This window comes from Oncorhynchus nerka, linkage group LG24, assembly GCF_034236695.1.
Source record: "Oncorhynchus nerka isolate Pitt River linkage group LG24, Oner_Uvic_2.0, whole genome shotgun sequence".
NCBI lineage: Eukaryota > Metazoa > Chordata > Actinopteri > Salmoniformes > Salmonidae > Oncorhynchus > Oncorhynchus nerka.
In genome coordinates, this window is record NC_088419.1 from 6,965,798 (window position 1) to 6,986,290 (window position 20,493).

At 43.3% G+C, this 20,493-nt stretch overlaps 2 pseudogenes; one reads left to right on the forward strand and one right to left on the reverse strand.

Moving 5' to 3' along the window:
* Positions 1 to 39: 39 nt before the first annotated feature.
* On the reverse strand, positions 40 to 18,249 carry LOC115120953 (prospero homeobox protein 1-like; annotated as a pseudogene).
* LOC115120951 (dihydrolipoyllysine-residue succinyltransferase component of 2-oxoglutarate dehydrogenase complex, mitochondrial-like) overlaps positions 17,269 to 20,493 on the forward strand; it is a 59,903-nt pseudogene continuing 56,678 nt past the window's right edge.

Consider the following 20,493-nt stretch of genomic DNA (forward strand, 5'->3'; position numbering starts at 1 on the left):
AATCATCCTCGGTTAAACTCCTCTCTTGTCTGGCTCTTTCTACGTTGTGAAGGGGGCTTTGAATTCAGCCGGTACGTCACTGTCCAGTTTACAGATAACCTTATAGATGACTTTCTTCCAGGATGGGTCTGAGTCTCTGGCCAGAGAGATGGCAATGTAAAACTCCTGTAGTGTGATCTCAGCCACCTCAAGAAACCTGTCGGGGACCTGTGGATAAAAGGCACAATCAGTTAGATTTCAAAAGGGCAATCTGCAATTCAAACAAAGCCACCACCATTTTGGATAAAAAAGAAGATGGGTGCTCAAGAATTGTAACCACTTGCAAATGTATAGACAAGAGCTATAGATGCAATAACTGACCATCCCTGAGATCAACATTATAGCTCTAACCTATACAGACCAAGGACTGTATGATGACATCGGAGTAGGATATGGAACATTTTCTCATATACAATGTAATTCTGTCACTTTTGTCAGATGTGTTGATGGTAAGGTAAGTTATACATGCTTTTTATGCCAACATAAATGGGTATTTCTTCAGCAGGAAATTAATTCATTTTTGTCGATCTTTGGCACCCATCTGTTCTAAATTTTTAAATTTACCTTTTTTTTAACCAGGCAAATCAGTTAAGAACACATTCTTATTTTCAATGACTGCCTGGGAACAGTGGGTTAACTGCCTGTTCAGGGGCAGAACGACAGAGTTGTACCTTGTCAGCTCGGGGGTTTGAACTCGCAACCTTCCGGTTACTAGTCCAACGCTCTAACCACTAGGCTACCCTGCCGACTTGTGTCATGTGCTCAGGGGCCTGAGAGAGGAGATCACAATGCTTGGGTGAGTAAACAGGCTGGCAGGAGGCTTGTTTGAAGGAGGGGGGGGCGGCAGAATAAACATTTCAGTCTCTGTTGATGGACTAATGAAAACTATTCTAGTCTCCAAACAGCTTTAGCAAGACATCTGACAGAATAAGCAACAACAACAAAAGTAATGAACTCTCCAACTCTACCCCTCTGAACGCACGTTGTTCATCAAGCCCAAAATTATTGGCACCCGAGATAAAGATTAGCAACAAAAACTAAATTCAAATACTGAGCGATTTCTAAAACAAAACAAATTGATCTTTTTTTTATGCTAATATAAGAGCACAGAAAAAGGTTCACAACAAATGATCTAAAAGCTGGGGGGTGAATATTGGTACCCCTGTTTTCAATACCTGCCCTTGCGAGGATAATGGCACGGAGCCTTTTTCCTACTCTGTTTTATGAGATTCTAGAACACATTGGAAAGGATCTGAGATCATTCGTCCATACAGAATCTTTCCAGACCCTTGATATTCTTAGTCTGCTCTTACGGACTGTCCTCTTTGATTCAAACCACCGGCTTTCAATGGGGTTCAAGTCCGGAGACTGAGATGGCCGTTGCAAATTTTTTATTTTTGTGGTCAATTAACCATTTCTTTCTGAATTTTTGACGTGTTCTTGGGGTTGTTGTCTTGCTGGAAGATCCACTTGCGGCCAAGTCTCAGTCTTCTAGCAGAGGCAACCAAGTTTTGGGCTAAAATATCCTGGCAGTGAGTTAATTTAATGATGCTGTTGACCTAAACAAAGCCCCAAGGACCCTTGGAAGCAAAATAGCCCCATAACTTCAAAGATCCACCGTGAAATGTTAGGTTATTTTCTGCATCATTCTAGTGTAATATCATCCAACACGTGTAAGTAAGTTGGCTAAACGGCATTGGCCCTTGGATTGGAACCAGTGTTATTGTCAGATGACAATTAGAGCTCTTTGGCCACGCACATCAGTGGTTGGTTGTGTTGTTGAAAGAATGATGCATTTGAAGAAAATAACCCCATGCCTACTGTAAAATACCCATGGGGAAAAAAAGTACTACTGTTTTTGTTTGCACAAAAAAAACACTAGTGTTTACTCTATAGTGTTTTTGTTGATATGATTGTAGTATACGTAGTATTTTTGTGTAGTAGTGCGGTACTGCAGTAGACTAGTATTTACTGTATTTTTTGCAAACATTACTGCAGTAGCCTGTAGTATTTACAATGGTATTTCTGTTGTATCTTTTGTTTTATCTTACTCATCTACTTTTTATAAGGTTTTGTCCTTAGGAAATCAACTGGAGAAATATTAAAAGAGAAAATTGTCCAAAACCTATAAGTTGGGCTGGGCTCTAAACAGCTCAGTTCATAGGGTCGACCCTTTTCTCTGACCTGTTGGGAACACAATATATAGACTATACTTGGCATGCAGGTTTCTCACTCATGGGTGGCACAAATTGGGATATGGGGGTGGGGAATGGGCAGGGCATATGCAAATTATTATTAGCATATCGATACAATTTGCCGTACAGTAATACTACCAAATGCTATATAGTAAGCACTACATGATCGAGGTATACTATAGTGTGGAGTATAATATTTTACAGTATACTACACAATTATACAGTAAGCACTACATGATCAAGGGAAACCAGAGTAGTATAGTATACTACAGAATACAACATAATTCTATAGTAAGTACAAGAGTATTCTATAGTAAACTGTAGTATTTTTTTTAATGTGGGTATGGTGGTGGTCTTTGATGTTATGGGGCTACATTGATTCGGGGACCCGTTTGTGGCTTCAAAACAAAACCTCCACAACGCATCTTTATAAACAAACATAAGTGTTTTTTGTTTTGTTTATTTGTGTGTTCACCAACTCACCATACTGCATTGATCTTTGTAGATGTGTACAGGTATAACACTCAAACAAAAATCTGTGTTTAGACTTCCACTAAAATACAGTACACTACATGGCCAAAAGTATGTGGACACCTGCTCGTCAAACATATTCCGAAATCATGGGCATTAATATAGTGTTGGTCTCCCCTTTGCTGCTATAACAGCCTCCACTCTTCTGGGAAGGCTTTCCACTAGATGTTGGAACATTGCTGCAGGGACTTGCTTCCATTCAGCCACAAGAGTATTGGTGAGGTTAGGGACTGTGGTTGGGCGATTAGGCCTGGCTCGCAGTCGGTGTTCCAATTCATCCCAAAGGTATTCGACGGGCTTGAGGGCAGGGCTCTATGCAGGCTAGTCAAGTTCTTCCACACCGATCTTGACAAACCATTTCTGTATGGACCTCGCTTTATACACGGGGGAATTGTCAAGCTGAAACAGGAAAGGGCCTTCCTCAAACTGTTACCATAAAGTTGGAAACACAGAATCATCTATAATGTCATTGTATGATGTAGTGTATAGATTTTCATTCACTGGAACTAAGGGGCCCGAACCATGAAAAACAGCCCGACCATTATTCCTCCTCCACCAAACTTTACAGTTGCCACTATGCAGTCGGGCAGGTAATGTTCTCCTGGAATCCGTCAAACCCAGATTCGTCTGTCGGACTGCCAGATGGTGAAGCGTGATTCATCACTCCAGAGAATGTATTTCCACTCTTCCAGAATCCAATGGCGGCGAGCTTCACACCACTCCAGCCGACGCTTGGCATTGTCTATGGTGATCTTAGGCTTGTGTGCGGCTGCTCGGCCATGGAAACCCATTTCTTCCAGAGGCAGTTTGGAACTTGGTAGTGAGTGTTGCAATCCAGGACCGATTATTTTTTACGCGCTTCAGCACTTGGTTGTCCCTTTCTGTGAGCTTTGGTGGCCTACCACTTTGCGGCTGAGCCGTTGTTGCTCCTAGGCGTTTCAAACTTCACAATAACAGCACTTACAGTTGACCGGGGCAGCTCTAGCAAGGCAGAAATTTGACAAACTGATTTGTTGGAAAGGTGGCATCCTATGACTGTGCCACATTTGACTGTGCCACAAGTCACTGAGCTCTTCAGTAAGGCTATTCTGCTGCCAATGTTTGTCTATGGAGATTGCATGGTGGTGTGCTTGATTATATACACCTGTCAGCAACGGGTGTGGCTTAAATAGCCCGAATCCACTAATTTGAAGGTGTGTTCACAGTGCTGTGTATCAGTTGTACATGTAGACTTCCACTAGCACACCTGTTGTCCATGTAGACTTCCACTAGCACACCTGTTGTACATGTAGACTTCCACACCTGTTGTACATGTAAACTTCCACTAACACACCTGTTGTACATGTAGACTTCCACTAACACACCTGTTGTACATGTAGACTAACACACCTGTTGTACATGTAGACTAACACACCTGTTGTACATGTAGACTTCCACTAACACACCTGTTGTACATGTAGACTTCCACACCTGTTGTACATGTAGACTAACACACCTGTTGTACATGTAGACTTCCACTAACACACCTGTTGTACATGTAGACTTCCACTAACACACCTGTTGTACATGTAGACTAACACACCTGTTGTACATGTAGACTTCCACTAACACACCTGTTGTACATGTAGACTAACACACCTGTTGTACATGTAGACTAACACACCTGTTGTACATGTAGACTAACACACCTGTTGTACATGTAGACTAACACACCTGTTGTACATGTAGACTTCCACTAACACACCTGTTGTACATGTAGACTAACACACCTGTTGTACATGTAGACTTCCACTAACACACCTGTTGTACATGTAGACTTCCACTAACACACCTGTTGTACATGTAAACTAACACACCTGTTGTACATGTAGACTTCCACTAGCACACCTGTTGTACATGTAGACTAACACACCTGTTGTACATGTAGACTAACACACCTGTTGTACATGTAGACTAACACACCTGTTGTACATGTAGACTAACACACCTGTTGTACATGTAGACTTCCACTAACACGCCTGTTGTACATGTAGACTAACACACCTGTTGTACATGTAGACTTCCACTAACACACCTGTTGTACATGTAGACTTCCACTAACACACCTGTTGTACATGTAAACTAACACACCTGTTGTACATGTAGACTTCCACTAGCACACCTGTTGTACATGTAGACTAACACACCTGTTGTACATGTAGACTAACACACCTGTTGTACATGTAGACTAACACACCTGTTGTACATGTAGACTAACACACCTGTTGTACATGTAGACTTCCACACCTGTTGTACATGTAGACTTCCACACCTGTTGTACATGTAGACTTCCACTAACACACCTGTTGTACATGTAGACTAACACACCTGTTGTACATGTAGACTAACACACCTGTTGTACATGTAGACTAACACACCTGTTGTACATGTAGACTAACACACCTGTTGTACATGTAGACTAACACACCTGTTGTACATGTAGACTTCCACTAACACACCTGTTGTACATGTAGACTTCCACACCTGTTGTACATGTAGACTTCCACTAACACACCTGTTGTACATGTAGACTTCCACTAACACACCTGTTGTACATGTAGACTTCCACTAGCACACCTGTTGTACATGTAGACTTCCACTAGCACACCTGTTGTACATGTAGACTAACACACCTGTTGTACATGTAGACTAACACACCTGTTGTACATGTAGACTAACACACCTGTTGTACATGTAGACTTCCACACCTGTTGTACATGTAGACTTCCACTAACACACCTGTTGTACATGTAGACTAACACACCTGTTGTACATGTAGACTAACACACCTGTTGTACATGTAGACTAACACACCTGTTGTACATGTAGACTTCCACTAACACACCTGTTGTACATGTAGACTTCCACACCTGTTGTACATGTAGACTTCCACTAACACACCTGTTGTACATGTAGACTTCCACTAACACACCTGTTGTACATGTAGACTTCCACTAGCACACCTGTTGTACATGTAGACTTCCACTAGCACACCTGTTGTACATGTAGACTAACACACCTGTTGTACATGTAGACTTCCACTAACACACCTGTTGTACATGTAGACTTCCACTAACACACCTGTTGTACATGTAGACTAACACTAACACACCTGTTGTACATGTAGACTTCCACTAACACACCTGTTGTACATGTAGACTAACACTAACACACCTGTTGTACATGTAGACTAACACACCTGTTGTACATGTAGACTTCCACTAGCACACCTGTTGTACATGTAGACTTCCACTAACACACCTGTTGTACATGTAGACTTCCACTAACACACCTGTTGTACATGTAGACTTCCACACCTGTTGTACATGTAGACTTCCACTAACACACCTGTTGTACATGTAGACTTCCACACCTGTTGTACATGTAGACTAACACACCTGTTGTACATATAGACTTCCACTAGCACACCTGTTGTACATGTAGACTTCCACTAACACACCTGTTGTACATGTAGACTTCCACTAGCACACCTGTTGTACATGTAGACTTCCACTAACACACCTGTTGTACATGTAGACTTCCACTAACACACCTGTTGTACATGCCAACCACCCATAAACAATGTAATATGCATACTATTTTATCCTTTGGCTGTCTGATCCACCTGAGCAAACGATGTATTTATTGGTGAAGATCTGCATTATAAATACATTAGAGAGGTGAAGGCGTGAGCAGCACAATGAATACTAGCTTCTTACCACCATCCTGGTCTTACATTCTGTTCCGCTATACAGATTTTTTTATTTTAAATTCAGTGTAAATCCACTTAGCAAAATAGAATGAAAACTCTCTAGATCAGGATGGTCATATGAGGCTAAATGACTACACGAGCGAGATTCTCTTTGAATACACAAACGAGATGTTTTAGCCTACCTGAAAGTCATTGGCCTTGTTGTAGTGCATGTTGAGGGCTCTGAAGAGCTCCGAGTCTCTGCTCACTGCTACGTCCCTCACACTGTTCACTCCCTCCACTCGGGCCTGGCGGGCAAACTTCTCCATCTGAATATAGTAGAACTCTCTGAAGTTACTGAACCATTTAATCAGCTGGGACGTGATACACCGAGTGAGCTGTATGGGGACGCAAAGAAACAAACAGTAAGTACATTCTAAGTTATTCATGCTTTTTTGTTATTTCATTTTGTAGCATTTTATTTAGTTGGTGTGCGTTTGTGTGTTGGTCATCCCACAGTTTTCGACTGTCTTTGTCAATAAATCATGTATGAACTATTTGAATAAAAGCAAAATTGCCCACAGTTATGTGTTCAGTGATTGTTTTCAATTAAGGGATTTTATCTCAACATTGGTTTGTCCATTCAGGCATTCACTCTACCAGTAGAACACGCCATAGGATAGGTCATTCACTCTACCAGTAGAACACGCCATAGGATAGGTCATTCACTCTACCAGTAGAACACGCCATAGGATATGTCCTTCACTCTACCAGTAGAACACGCCATAGGATAGGTCCTTCACTCTACCAGTAGAACACGCCATAGGATAGGTCCTTCACTCTACCAGTAGAACACGCCATAGGATAGGTCCTTCACTCTACCAGTAGAACACGCCATAGGATAGGTCCTTCACTCTACCAGTAGAACACGCCAGTAGGATAGGTCCTTCACTCTACCAGTAGAACACGCCATAGGATAGGTCCTTCACTCTACCAGTAGAACACGCCATAGGATAGGTCCTTCACTCTACCAGTAGAACACGCCATAGGATAGGTCATTCACTCTACCAGTAGAACACGCCATAGGATAGGTCATTCACCCTACCAGTAGAACACGCCATAGGATAGGTCATTCACTCTACCAGTAGAACACGCCATAGGATAGGTCCTTCACTCTACCAGTAGAACACGCCATAGGATAGATCCTTCACTCTACCAGTAGAACACGCCATAGGATAGGTCCTTCACTCTACCAGTAGAACACGCCATAGGATAGGTCCTTCACCCTACCAGTAGAACACGCCATAGGATAGGTCATTCACCCTACCAGTAGAACACGCCATAGGATAGGTCATTCACCCTACCAGTAGAACACGCCATAGGATAGGTCCTTCACTCTACCAGTAGAACACGCCATAGGATAGGTCCTTCACTCTACCAGTAGAACACGCCATAGGATAGGTAATTCACTAACAAGATACTTTTTTAATACCTGGACATCGGAGAAAAAGGTTTTGAGTACGTTGGAACTCGGGTAGCGAGTGTAGAAGAACATCAACTTGGCTTTCTTCAGGTGCTGTGTGGTCAGACCCTCCTACATGTCAGGTTATGGAGTTAACACATTCAGGTGCTGTGTGGTCAGACCCTCCTACATGTCAGGGTATGGAGTTAACACATTCAGCTGCTGTGTGGTCAGACCCTCCTACATGTCAGGGTATGGAGTTAACACATTCAGCTGCTGTGTGGTCAGACCCTCCTACATGTCAGGGTATGGAGTTAACACATTCAGCTGCTGTGTGGTCAGACCCTCCTACATGTCAGGGTATGGAGTTAACACATTCAGGTGCTGTGTGGTCAGACCCTCCTACATGTCAGGGTATGGAGTTAACACATTCAGCTGCTGTGTGGTCAGACCCTCCTACATGTCAGGTTATGGAGTTAACACATTCAGGTGCTGTGTGGTCAGACCCTCCTACATGTCAGGGTATGGAGTTAACACATTCAGCTGCTGTGTGGTCAGACCCTCCTACATGTCAGGTTATGGAGTTAACACATTCAGGTGCTGTGTGGTCAGACCCTCCTACATGTCAGGGTATGGAGTTAACACATTCAGCTGCTGTGTGGTCAGACCCTCCTACATGTCAGGGTATGAATTTGGGGCTCCCGAGTTGCACAGTGGTCGAAGACACTGCATCTCAGTGCAAGAGGCGTCACTACAGTCCCTGGTTCAAATCCAGGATGTATCACATGCGGCCGTGATTGGGAGTCCCATAGGGCGGCGCACAATTGGCCCAGCGTTGGCCGGGATAGGCCGTCATTGTAAATAAGAATTTGTTCTTAACTGGCTTGCCTAGTTAAACAAAGGTTACATTTTAAAAATGGGGGCGGGGGGGGGGGTGAAGCTAACACGTTCAGGTGCGGTGTGGTCAGACCATGTCAGGTTACGTAGCTAACACAATGTACTCGAACCATGCATACATCAGAATATGAATGAATGAAAATATATTGTATTCCTAGAGTGAATCATGTCCTGTTCCCTTTGATTGTTTTCCATCACAAAATAGGTTTTCACTATATTGCTACACTTCATTATAGCCTAAGCATAGACTTCCTTTGAAAACAAGCTTCGGTTCCGGAATCCTGACACATCTTAAGACAGATATTATTTTTTACATCAATGTTTTTCTCTGTTCTGCAATCATTAGACTACACTCAGATAGTAGAAGCAATTTCCTTAGGAGTAGAGATCACAAGATCAAAAGGGCAAATTCTCCTTGAAATGCATCCTACCACAGCTACTAATGCTCCCCCAAGCCTCATAGATATTGTTCTCCTGGAAAAGACAGAAGAACATTGGATACTTGTTTATGGACTATCCTTGTGGGCAGAGGAAGGTTATTATTGTGAGACACTTGGCTAAACCTCAAAGACAGGCAGAAGCTTTCTTAGACACGGTATTATTGATAGGAGTTGTACTACTGTATATCAGAAGCCAATTGCCTCACTAAAGAAAGCCTACCAAAGAATCTCTTGGTGGAAATGCCATGCATTTGAAAAACACAGTTCAGGCTTGACCACAACATATAACACTCATTTTACTGATTCACTGACTAACTAATATTACTGACTATAACTCAAACATTACTGATTAACTAATATTACTGAAGCACAGCCGCGAGCTGCCCAGTGACACGAGCCTAGACCAGACGAGCTAAATCACTTCTATGCTTGCGTTGAGGCAAGCAACACTGAGGCATGCATGAGAGCATCAGCTGTTCCAGACGACTGTGTGAACATGCTCTCCGTAGCCAACGTGAGTAAGGCCTTTAAACAGGTCAACATTCACAAGGCCGCAGGGCCAGATGGATTACCAGGACGTGTGCTCTGGGCATGTGCTGACCAACTGGCAGGTGTCTTCACTGACATTTTCAACATGTCCCTGATTTGAGTCTGTAATGCCAACATGTTTCAAGCAGACCACCATAGTCCCTGTGCCCAAGAACACAAAGGCAACCTGCCTAAATGACTACAGACCCATAGCACTCACGTCTGTAGCCATGAAGTGCTTTGAAAGGTTGGTAATGGCTCACATCAACACCATTATCCCAGAAACCCTAGACCCACTCCAATTTGCATTATCCCAAACAGATCCACAGATGATGTGGATCTCTATATCACTCCACACTGCCCTTTCACACCTGGATAAAAGGAACACTTATGTGAGAATGCTTTTCATTGACTACAGCTCAGGGTTCAACACCATAGTGCCCACAAAGCTCATCATTAAGCTAAGGACCCTGGGACTAAACACCTCCCTCTGCAACTGGATCCTGGACTTCCGGACGGTAGTAACACATCTGCCACGCTGATCCTCAACACTGGAGCACTCCAGGGGTTCGTGCTCAGTCCCCTCCTGTACTTCCTGTTCACCCACGACTGCATGGCCAGGCATGACTCCAACACCATCATTAAGTTTTCAGATGACACAACAGTGGTAGGCCTGATCAGCGACGAGACAGTCAATAGGGAGGAAGTCAGAGACCTGGCCAGGTGGTGCCAGAATAACAACCTATCCCTCAATGTAACCAAGACTAAGGAGATTATTATGGACTGCAGGAAAAGGAGGACCGAGCACGCCCCCATTCTCATCGACGGGGCTGTAGTGGAGCAGGTTGAGAGCTTCAAGTTCCTTGGTGGCCACAACAACAACAAACTAGAATGGTCCAAACACAACAAGACAGTCATAAAGAGGGCACGACAAAGTCTATTCCCCCTCAGGACACTGAAAAGATTTGGCATGGGTCCTGAGATCCTCAAAAGGTTCTACAGCTGTAACATCGAGAGCATCCTGACCGGTTGCATCACTGCCTGGTACGGCAACTGCTCGGCCTATGACCGCAAGACACTACAGAGGGTAGTGCGTACGGCCCAGTACATTACTGGGGCCAAGCTCCCTGCTATCCAGGACCTCTATACCAGGCGGTGTCAGAGGAAGGCCCAACAAATTGTCAAAGATCCCAGCCATAGACTGTTCTCTCTACTACCGCATGGCAAGCGGGACTGGAGTGCCAAGTCTAGGACAAAAAAGCTTCTTAACAGTTTTTACCCCCAAACCATAAGACTCCTGAACAGGTAATCAAATGGCTACCTGGACTATTTGCATTGTGTGCCCCCCCCAACCCCTCTTTTACACTGCTGCTACTCTCTGTTTATCATGTATGCATAATCACTTTAACTATACATTCATGTACATACTACCTCAATTGGCCCGACCAACTAGTGCTCCCACACATTGGCTAACCGGGCTGTCTGCATTGTGTCCCGCAACCCACCAACCCCTCTTACGCTACTGCTACTCTGTTCATCATATATTCATAGTCACTTTAACCATATGTACATACTACCTCAAATCAGCCTGACTAACCGGTGCCTGTATGTAGCCTCGCTACTTTTATAGCCTCGCTACTGTATATAGCCCCTCTACTGTATATAGCCTCTCTACTGTATATAACCTGTCTTTTTACTGTTGTTTTATTTCTTTACCTACCTATTGTTCACCTAATACCTTTTTTGCACTATTGGTTAGAGCCTGTAAGTAAGCATTTCACTGTAAGGTCTACTACACCTGTTGTATTCAGCGCACGTGACAAATAAACTTTGATTTGATTTACATATTAGCAGAATCTTTTTAATACCACACAAATTACCAAAATGACAGAGTAGGCCTATGTTTTCATCGTTTCATATTGCTCAAGTATAAAATCAGTGTGTGTTGCTTGGAATGAAACTGTCCCCGTTTGCAAATAATTAAATCTGAGCAAGGTACTTTCACAAGTTAGGCCTACCTTTCCACCCCAAACAGAGTAGGACCTACCTTTCCACCCCAGACAGAGTAGAACCTACCTTTCCACCCCAAACAGAGTAGGACCTACCTTTCCACCCCAAACAGAGTAGGACCTACCTTTCCACCCCAAACAGAGTAGGACCTACCTTTCCACCCCAGACAGAGTAGGACCTACCTTTCCACCCCAGACAGAGTAGTCCTACCTTTCCACCCCAGACAGAGTAGTCCTACCTTTCCACCCCAGACGGAGTAGGTCTACCTTTCCACCCCAGACAGAGTAGAACCTACCTTTCCACCCCAGACAGAGTAGACCTACCTTTCCACCCCAGACAGAGTAGAACCTACCTTTCTACCCCAGACAGAGTAGGTCGACCTTTCCACCCCAGACAGAGTAGGTCTACCTTTCCACCCCAGACAGAGTAGGTCTACCTTTCCACCCCAGACAGAGTAGGTCTACCTTTCCACCCCAGACAGAGTAGGTCTACCTTTCCACCCCAGACAGAGTAGGACCTACCTTTCCACCCCAGACAGAGTAGGTCGACCTTTCCACCCCAGACAGAGTAGGTCTACCTTTCCACCCCAGACAGAGTAGGTCTACCTTTCCACCCCAGACAGAGTAGGTCTACCTTTCCACCCCAGACAGAGTAGGTCTACCTTTCCACCCCAGACAGAGTAGGACCTACCTTTCCACCCCAGACAGAGTAGGTCTACCTTTCCACCCCAGACAGAGTAGGTCTACCTTTCCACCCCAGACAGAGTAGGACCTACCTTTCCACCCCAGACAGAGTAGGTCTACCTTTCCACCCCAGACAGAGTAGGACCTACCTTTCCACCCCAGACAGAGTAGAACCTACCTTTCCACCCCAGACAGAGTAGGACCTACCTTTCCACCCCAGACAGAGTAGGACCTACCTTTCCACCCCAGACAGAGTAGGACCTACCTTTCCACCCCAGACAGAGTAGGACTACTGACACAGAAACATGTCACATTTAACTGCTGGCTGCTCTTCTTCTGTGGTTTAACTGCTGGCTGCTCTTCTTCTGTGGTTTAACTGCTGGCTGCTCTTCTTCTGTGGTTTAACTGCTGGCTGCTCTTCTTCTGTGGTTTAACTGCTGGCTGCTCTTCTTCTGTGGTTTAACTGCTGGCTGCTCTTCTTCTGTGGTTTAACTGCTGGCTACTCTTCTTCTGTGGTTTAACTGCTGGCTACTCTTCTTCTGTGGTTTAACCCAACGAGAGGTCACACGTGTTTCCCTTAAAGCTGTCTGAGTTTAAACATCTTCTATTGTACAGAAAGTGATTCGCTTAATCAATTGATAATGACAGAATTAGATTACTTCACAAGCAAAGTCAATTTTGTCTTCTTGGCTATAGAAGGTTATAGCTCAGCCTCTTATTTGATTTATTTATTTCACATTTATTTAACAAGGTAGGCTAGTTGAGAACACCTTTATTTAACCAGGTAGGCCAGTTGAGAACACCTTTATTTAACCAGGTAGGCTAGTTGAGAACAAGTTCTCATTTACAACTGCGACCTGGCCAAGATAAAGCATAGCAGTTCGACACAAACAACGACACAGAGTTACACATGGAGTAAAACAAACATACAGTCAATAATACAGTAGAAACAAGTCTATATACGATGTGAGCAAATGAGGTGAGATAAGGGAGGTAAAGGCAAAAAATAAAAAGGCCATGGTGGCAAAGTAAATACAATATAGCAAGTAAAACACTGGAATGGTAGATTTGCAGTGGAAAAATGTGCAAGGTAGAGATAGAAATAATGGGGTGCAAAGGAGCGAATGTCTGAATGTCAAAGAAATGAAACAATGATATCCCCATTTGCATCGGAGTCAAGACTTTCCCAGGTTTTTACAGCTTGTTTCTAGCATAAAGCATCACGGAACAAAACACTGTTATATATTTTTATTTCTTTATTTAATTTTATATCTCTATTTAACTTGGCAAGTCAGTTAAGGACAAATTCTTATTTACAATGACAGCCTAGGAACAGTGGGTTTAACTGCCTTGGTCAAGGGCAGAACAACAGATTTCTACCTTGTCAGCTCCGGGGTTCGATGTAGCAACCTTCCGGTTACTGGCCCAACACTCTAACCACTAGTCTACCTGCTGGTTACTAGTCCAACACTCTAACCACTAGGCTACCTGCTGGTTACTGGCCCAATGCTCTAACCACTAGGCTACCTGCTGGTTACTGGCCCAACACTAACCACTAGGCTACCTGCTGGTTACTGGCCCAACACTCTAACCACTAGTCTACCTGCTGGTTACTAGTCCAACACTCTAACCACTAGGCTACCTGCTGGTTACTGGCCCAATGCTCTAACCACTAGGCTACCTGCTAGTTACTGGCCCAACACTCTAACCACTAGGCTACCTGCTGGTTACTAGTCCAACACTCTAACCACTAGGCTACCTGCTGGTTACTAGCCCAACACTCTAACCACTAGGCTACCTGCTAGTTACTGGCCCAACACTCTAACCACTAGACTACCTGCCGTTCCCTGATATATCACTTAACTCTGACGAATACATCATGAGCAAGAAACATATTGTTGTTAATAAAATAGATTATAGTAGTAGCAAGCTAATCAAAGTTAACCTCCGGTCCTCCTGTTCATCTTTGCACTCTCCTTCTCAAGCTGAACAGAACATAGGCTAGTCCACGTGCATGTTTAAAAAAAAAAAATTAAAACTAGGACTAACCTTTATTTGACTAGGCAAGTCATCAAACATTATTTTCAGGCAGATGCCTTTGACTCTCCTCCTGAAGTGCCACCGTAGCCCTACACAGCACAGCCACTGGTTAAGCTGCATAAAAACTCCACTCTAACTAGCCTATAAAGCCTCCTCTAGACTACATTAAAAAATACTAAACTCTCCTCTAGACTACATTAAAAAATACTAAACTCTCCTCTAGACTACATTTAAAAAGACTAAACTCTCCTCTAGACTACATTTAAAAAGACTAAACTCTCCTCTAGACTACATTTAAAAAGACTAAACTCTCCTCTAGACTACATTTAAAGACTAAACCCTCCACTAGACTACATCATTTTTTTTACTAAACTCTCCTCTAGACTACATTAAAAAAATACTAAACCCTCCACTAGACTACATAAAAAAAAGACTAAACCCTCCACTAGACTACATTAAAAATACTAAACCCTCCACTAGACTACATTAAAAAGACTAAACCCTCCACTAGACTACATTAAAAAAAAGACTAAACCCTCCACTAGACTACATTAAAAAAAAGACTAAACCCTCCACTAGACTACATTAAAAAAAAGACTAAACCCTCCACTAGACTACATAAAAAAAAAGACTAAACCCTCCCCTTGACTGAAATTGAAAAAGCATGACCCTCTCCATTTTCCTCCATGTAACCATTCTGTACATGTTGATTCATTCCTTATGGTAAGAGTAGGGGTGTTAACCCCGGTGTCCTGGCTAAATACCCAATCTGGCCCTCATACCATCATGACCACCTAATCATCCCCAGCTTCCAATTGTCTCATTCATCCCCTCTCTTCCCTCTGTAACTCTTACCCCAGGTTATTACTGTAAAAGAGACTACATGTTTTCAGTCATCTGACCTGAGAAAATTATGTTTAATAAATGACTGACTTCACTGACTTCCCTCAATGTAAAGTAGATGGTAGTATTCTATAGTTAAACACTGTTTCTCCCACTTGCCCGTCAACCCCACCTCATTTACATTACATTTACATTTAAACACAGACGCTCTTATCTCCATTCACCTTATGACCTCCAGTGGAACAGTAGTGCATCTAAATCTTTTCAGGGGGAGGGGGGGTGAGAGGGATTACTTTATCCTATCCTAGGTATTCCTTAAAGAGGTGGGGTTTCAGGTGTCCCCTCATTTCCTTTCTGTCTGAATAACACCTTCAATAAAGAAGAAGAGAACGCTCTTGTAAAAGGATACATTCAGCACATACGAGGTCCTTTTCACCATACTCTGAAAGCTACCACAGTCCATCTTGATGTGAGGGAGACTGTCCAGAAGCACGTGATGCCCTGTGGTCATGGGTTGGTTAACCTGAGGACTCCCGGGTGGCCTGGAGGTCACCCTGGACCTCACTATGACCGGATCCCACGGTAAGTCAACTATCTCTGGGGTAGGCAGACCCATGGTACTGGGTCTACACTGGAGCCCTCCGAAGGTATCGTGATGGGAGCTGTCGTGTTTCAGGTTGTCCAGTACTTGGTGGCTTTCCTGTAGAGCAGTGGGGTGGTTGTATAGGAATGGAGGCTGGTGGAAATGGAGAGGCCTTTTCACTGTTAGGTTTAGAGAACATGGGCGAGTCATTGAAGCAGGCTTTTGAACAACCAGAGATAGAGCCTCGGTTTGAATCTCTGGTAGTTGTTGGGCCATACCACTCTCGGAACATGAGGGGAGTCGTGACATGCTGTCTACATGGGTGGATGTTGACGCCGGCTCGCGAGAGCTGAGGAACACGGTCTCATCGTCTGTTTCCACCATTCCACCATCCTCGACGTGTAGCTCTGGTGACTTGACAAAAGCATGCGATATGTTTTTGAAAATTGAGTCAACGCTCGAGTTTACAGCTCTGGAGAGTTCATACTTGAGAATGTCTGCTAGGAGTTTGTCTTCGTTGTCTGGGTTCGAGTGAAGGTAGTCAGTTTGCTTGTTATTCACCCATCCCAGATTACCTTTATCTAAAGGCGTCTTATTGTTAAACTCACTGTAAGGGTCCAAGAACACCTCACCAGGAGATATCTTTGTCTCCACATATTCTTTGTTCCAAGTACAATGGTGGTCATCCTCTTCAGACTCATTAGTCTGATTCTCGTAGACCTGGATGAACCTGGCCTGGAGTTGACCCAGGAGCCTCTGCATGGTCTGAAGCTGCTTCCTCAGTGTATGTCCATCGTCCGTACTCTTCCCGCTAACGCCCCCCGTCCCGGGGAGGTCCTGGTGCCGCGGCACCCTCTGTTTCCTCTTGTTTTCCAACATCTCACTCTGAAGGTGACTGGTTGGAGTGGTCTCCCCTTCACCAAACCCTTCACCTGTGAAATAAACACTGAGAGGAGAGCCTGCCATGCCTCTGATGATGTTCTCCACTCTGGCACGCTTGGCCCGGTGTCTGTCAACCAGCTCCAGCATCCAGTCCTGGGTCAACCCGGCCTCATTAGGTCTGAATCTAGTGGGACTGGCCCCGGTGGATGCCTGGCTGGCTGGAGACAGAGGTGCCATGGTGGTACTGCTGCTGTGGTGGTCCACCTGGTTAAGATTCGTCAAGGCAGAGCTGGACATGGGAGTGTCTGGGGGGTAATATGCAGTGGTGCTCTCCTGCAGGGTTCTTTTACTCTCTATGGTTGTCTGTAGGAGCGTAGAGATAAGGGATCCACCACTTGACTGAGAGGAGGACTGAGGGGAGGAGGAGTTGTATGTGTTGTTGTGTGGAAAGGAGGGAGGATTCTCTGTCCTGTCCTCTGGGTAGGTGCTGCTGGAGGAATGATGCATGTTGTGGTCCAAAAGGCTCAGCTCCATGCTTCATGTAAAATAAACGTACATACCCACAAATATAGTTTATAGGAAAAACAGGTCTTTAGAAAGCATTTAACATTAGTAACTGTTGTAATAAAATATTTTAAAAGAAAACAATATTGCAGTATTAATGAAAAATCAAATGTTATTTTCCCCAGAAAACTACATATAATTTTAATGACAAAACAAAACTATATTTAACAGATGAACTAAAATAGTGTATTTGTGATTAAAACTATAACATTTTGCCATTGGTAATAAATATGAAATACAGTATTTTATCTGGCAGTTTGAAAGTTAGATGTTTTGTGAAGTCATCTACTAGACAACAATATCTGTATGTATTCATAGTGTGCAGCAATGATGCAGAAGCAAACAATATTACTCACATTTTACCTCAAAAGATTGTTAAGGTAATGTCTATGCTTGAATTATGCAAATATGCATCCTGTAGAAGCACAATTAAAATCAATTTTTTTTAAAGAAAACTGTTCACTGAAATGACTGACACTAGCCTTTTCTTTATATATAAAATGCTCCATATATCAAAGTAGCAAGCAGACAAGTTAAGACCCAAACGAGAATATCTGTTATTAATTAAAAAAAATCCAAATCACACTATTTATTTTAATAAAAAGAACATGTTACTTTAAATGAGCATACTCTATGTTGAGAAGATTTTGTTGCCTACTTTTCACGTGTCTACTTCCATAAACCGACAACAACAAAAAAGGATGCCTGCCTACCAGTTGCTCTGAGTGAATGTAGGCGTCCAGTAGCTGTCCAGAGACGAGAGCTGAAATGATGCGTGCCACAGAGGAGAAGAGTTATTTTAACTGGGTTACTGTATTTCATCCACAATCAATCCACACGAGGAGGGGGCGTGGCACCCTACAATTAAATCAACCTCATATAAATTAGCACGTACCATTACTGCCCCCGTGGGAACTGGATGAAAGACAAAAGCATCCGACATTTCTTGGAAAATGTTTATTTTGGATGTAGAAAGTATGTAAGTGTGGTTCTTATTCTTGTTTCCCCACACCCCACCATTTTACACACACGCGTTTTATTTTCATACATTGGTCACATAAAACCCCAAGACGATTGAATTAATAAGCCTCTAAAGCAATTAAAACCTTATTTAAAGTTGTGTTAAATATTTTAGCGAACAAAAGGAAGCCTAAACTTCTGGACTGTCTGTGGTTGTACATCATTTATTTGGTATGAGCTATCTCCCCTATCATAAAAACGACATTGGTTTGTCCCTCGTTCTTTCCTGTCCGGGCAGTCGGCAGCAGTCATAGCTAGATGATATTCATCTTTTGTCAAATGAACGTCAAAAATAGACAGTTTTACCCTAACCTAATGATCCTAAACTGCCACGTCAATTATCTTAATAACACACTGCGTAAATTCTTCTTAGTCCGCTGCTACGAAAAGTAAAGTCTTATGTTCATTTGACAAAAGGTGGATCCCTTCTAGTCGTGACCCACGGTACCGCCCCTACTACCATCACAGGTGTTCTGAACTTCCGTACTGCTCCCTTGGTCGTTTTGACACCTCTGTTGACGCTATGTTATCGCATTCCCGATGTCTTTGCAGGACACTTGGGCGCTCCCTGTCTGCGCTAAGTCAGGTAGGAGAGAAGTACCAATTCAATTTCCACGTGTCTTGAATGGTTGGGTTCGGCAAAAACTTGTTTTAATTTATATCCAAGGCCATAACGTTAACTACCGGGGAATAGACCTTAGCCCAACCCAAGGACAGAATGCCACCAGTCCAGGGTCTAACTACACTGCTAAGGAAATGGCTTGCGTTTCCCTCTTAACTATATTAACTATATTTATGAAATATACATATTTGGATAGCTAACTGTGCTCGGTTGGTAGGAATATCACTAGAATCATTCACTTAGCTTACTAGTTAGTGATTAGGAGCGTATTTGCAAAATAATTAACTGGTTTTGCTAGCATTGATTTTTTATGTATTATTAATTAGGAAGCGTGAGTGTGACTTGTCAGGCATGTAACACGGATCTAATGCCTTGGTTCCCAAGCCTTTTCGGTTGTTGTAACACCAACTGAATTGTGTGCTCTGCCCTGGGTACCCCTGAAGTAGCCTACCCCCTCATATGCATTTTACTGTAGTAAGCCTATGGTCTCATGAGTTTTCACCAGTACCCCCTATGAGCCAAGTACCCATGGTTGGGAACCACTGCCTTTAGGTAACAACGTTAGCTAGCTATACACATTCAGATCATTGTCAAGACACACTTGAGCCACAACTCTCATGCACAGACTGAAAGCGAGTTATTACCTAGCTAGCAGTACATTTGGACTTTTTTTATTTCACCTTTATTTAACCAGGTAGGCTAGTTGAGAACACCTTTATTTAACCAGGTAGGCTTTATTTAACCAGGTAGGCTAGTTGAGAACAAGTTCTCATTTACAACTGCGACCTGGCCAAGATAAAGCATAGCAGTGTGAACAGACAACAACACAGAGTTACACATGGAGTAAACAATAAACAAGTCAATAACACAGTAGAAAAAAAGAGTCTAATATAGCCTGTGTCATGCATGAACTAACCTTGTGTGAGTTGAGCCACAACTCTCATGCACAGACTGAAAGCGAGTTATTACCCAGCTTGCAGTACATTTGGACTTTCTCGTCCATTTTACAGCTTGACCTCTGCTTGTAACCTATGCTAGAAATAGCCCGTGTCATACATGAACTAACCTTGTGTGTAGTTCAGCGAGTCTTCGGGTGTCTCTGCAACCCCACTTTAGCCTACACCGACTTACACAACCTTACCTGTGCCTTGGCCAGTGTAAGCATAACTATAGCTAGCCACCATTTGAATATTTCACACTGACCCACTACCAGATAGCTAAGAGAAGAGTCTGATTTTTATGCCTTTGACAAATCGTTTGCTACTTGATTGAGGTTTTTGTGTTAAACACTGTGCCACACACATTACTTTTCCAAAGAGGATTTATTCCAGCCCGTTTGAGTAAACACACATTGCCAAACTAGTTTGTTGTCAATGGCCTGATCAGAGCTAGGCCTAAGGCCAATACATAACATGCATTGCTCT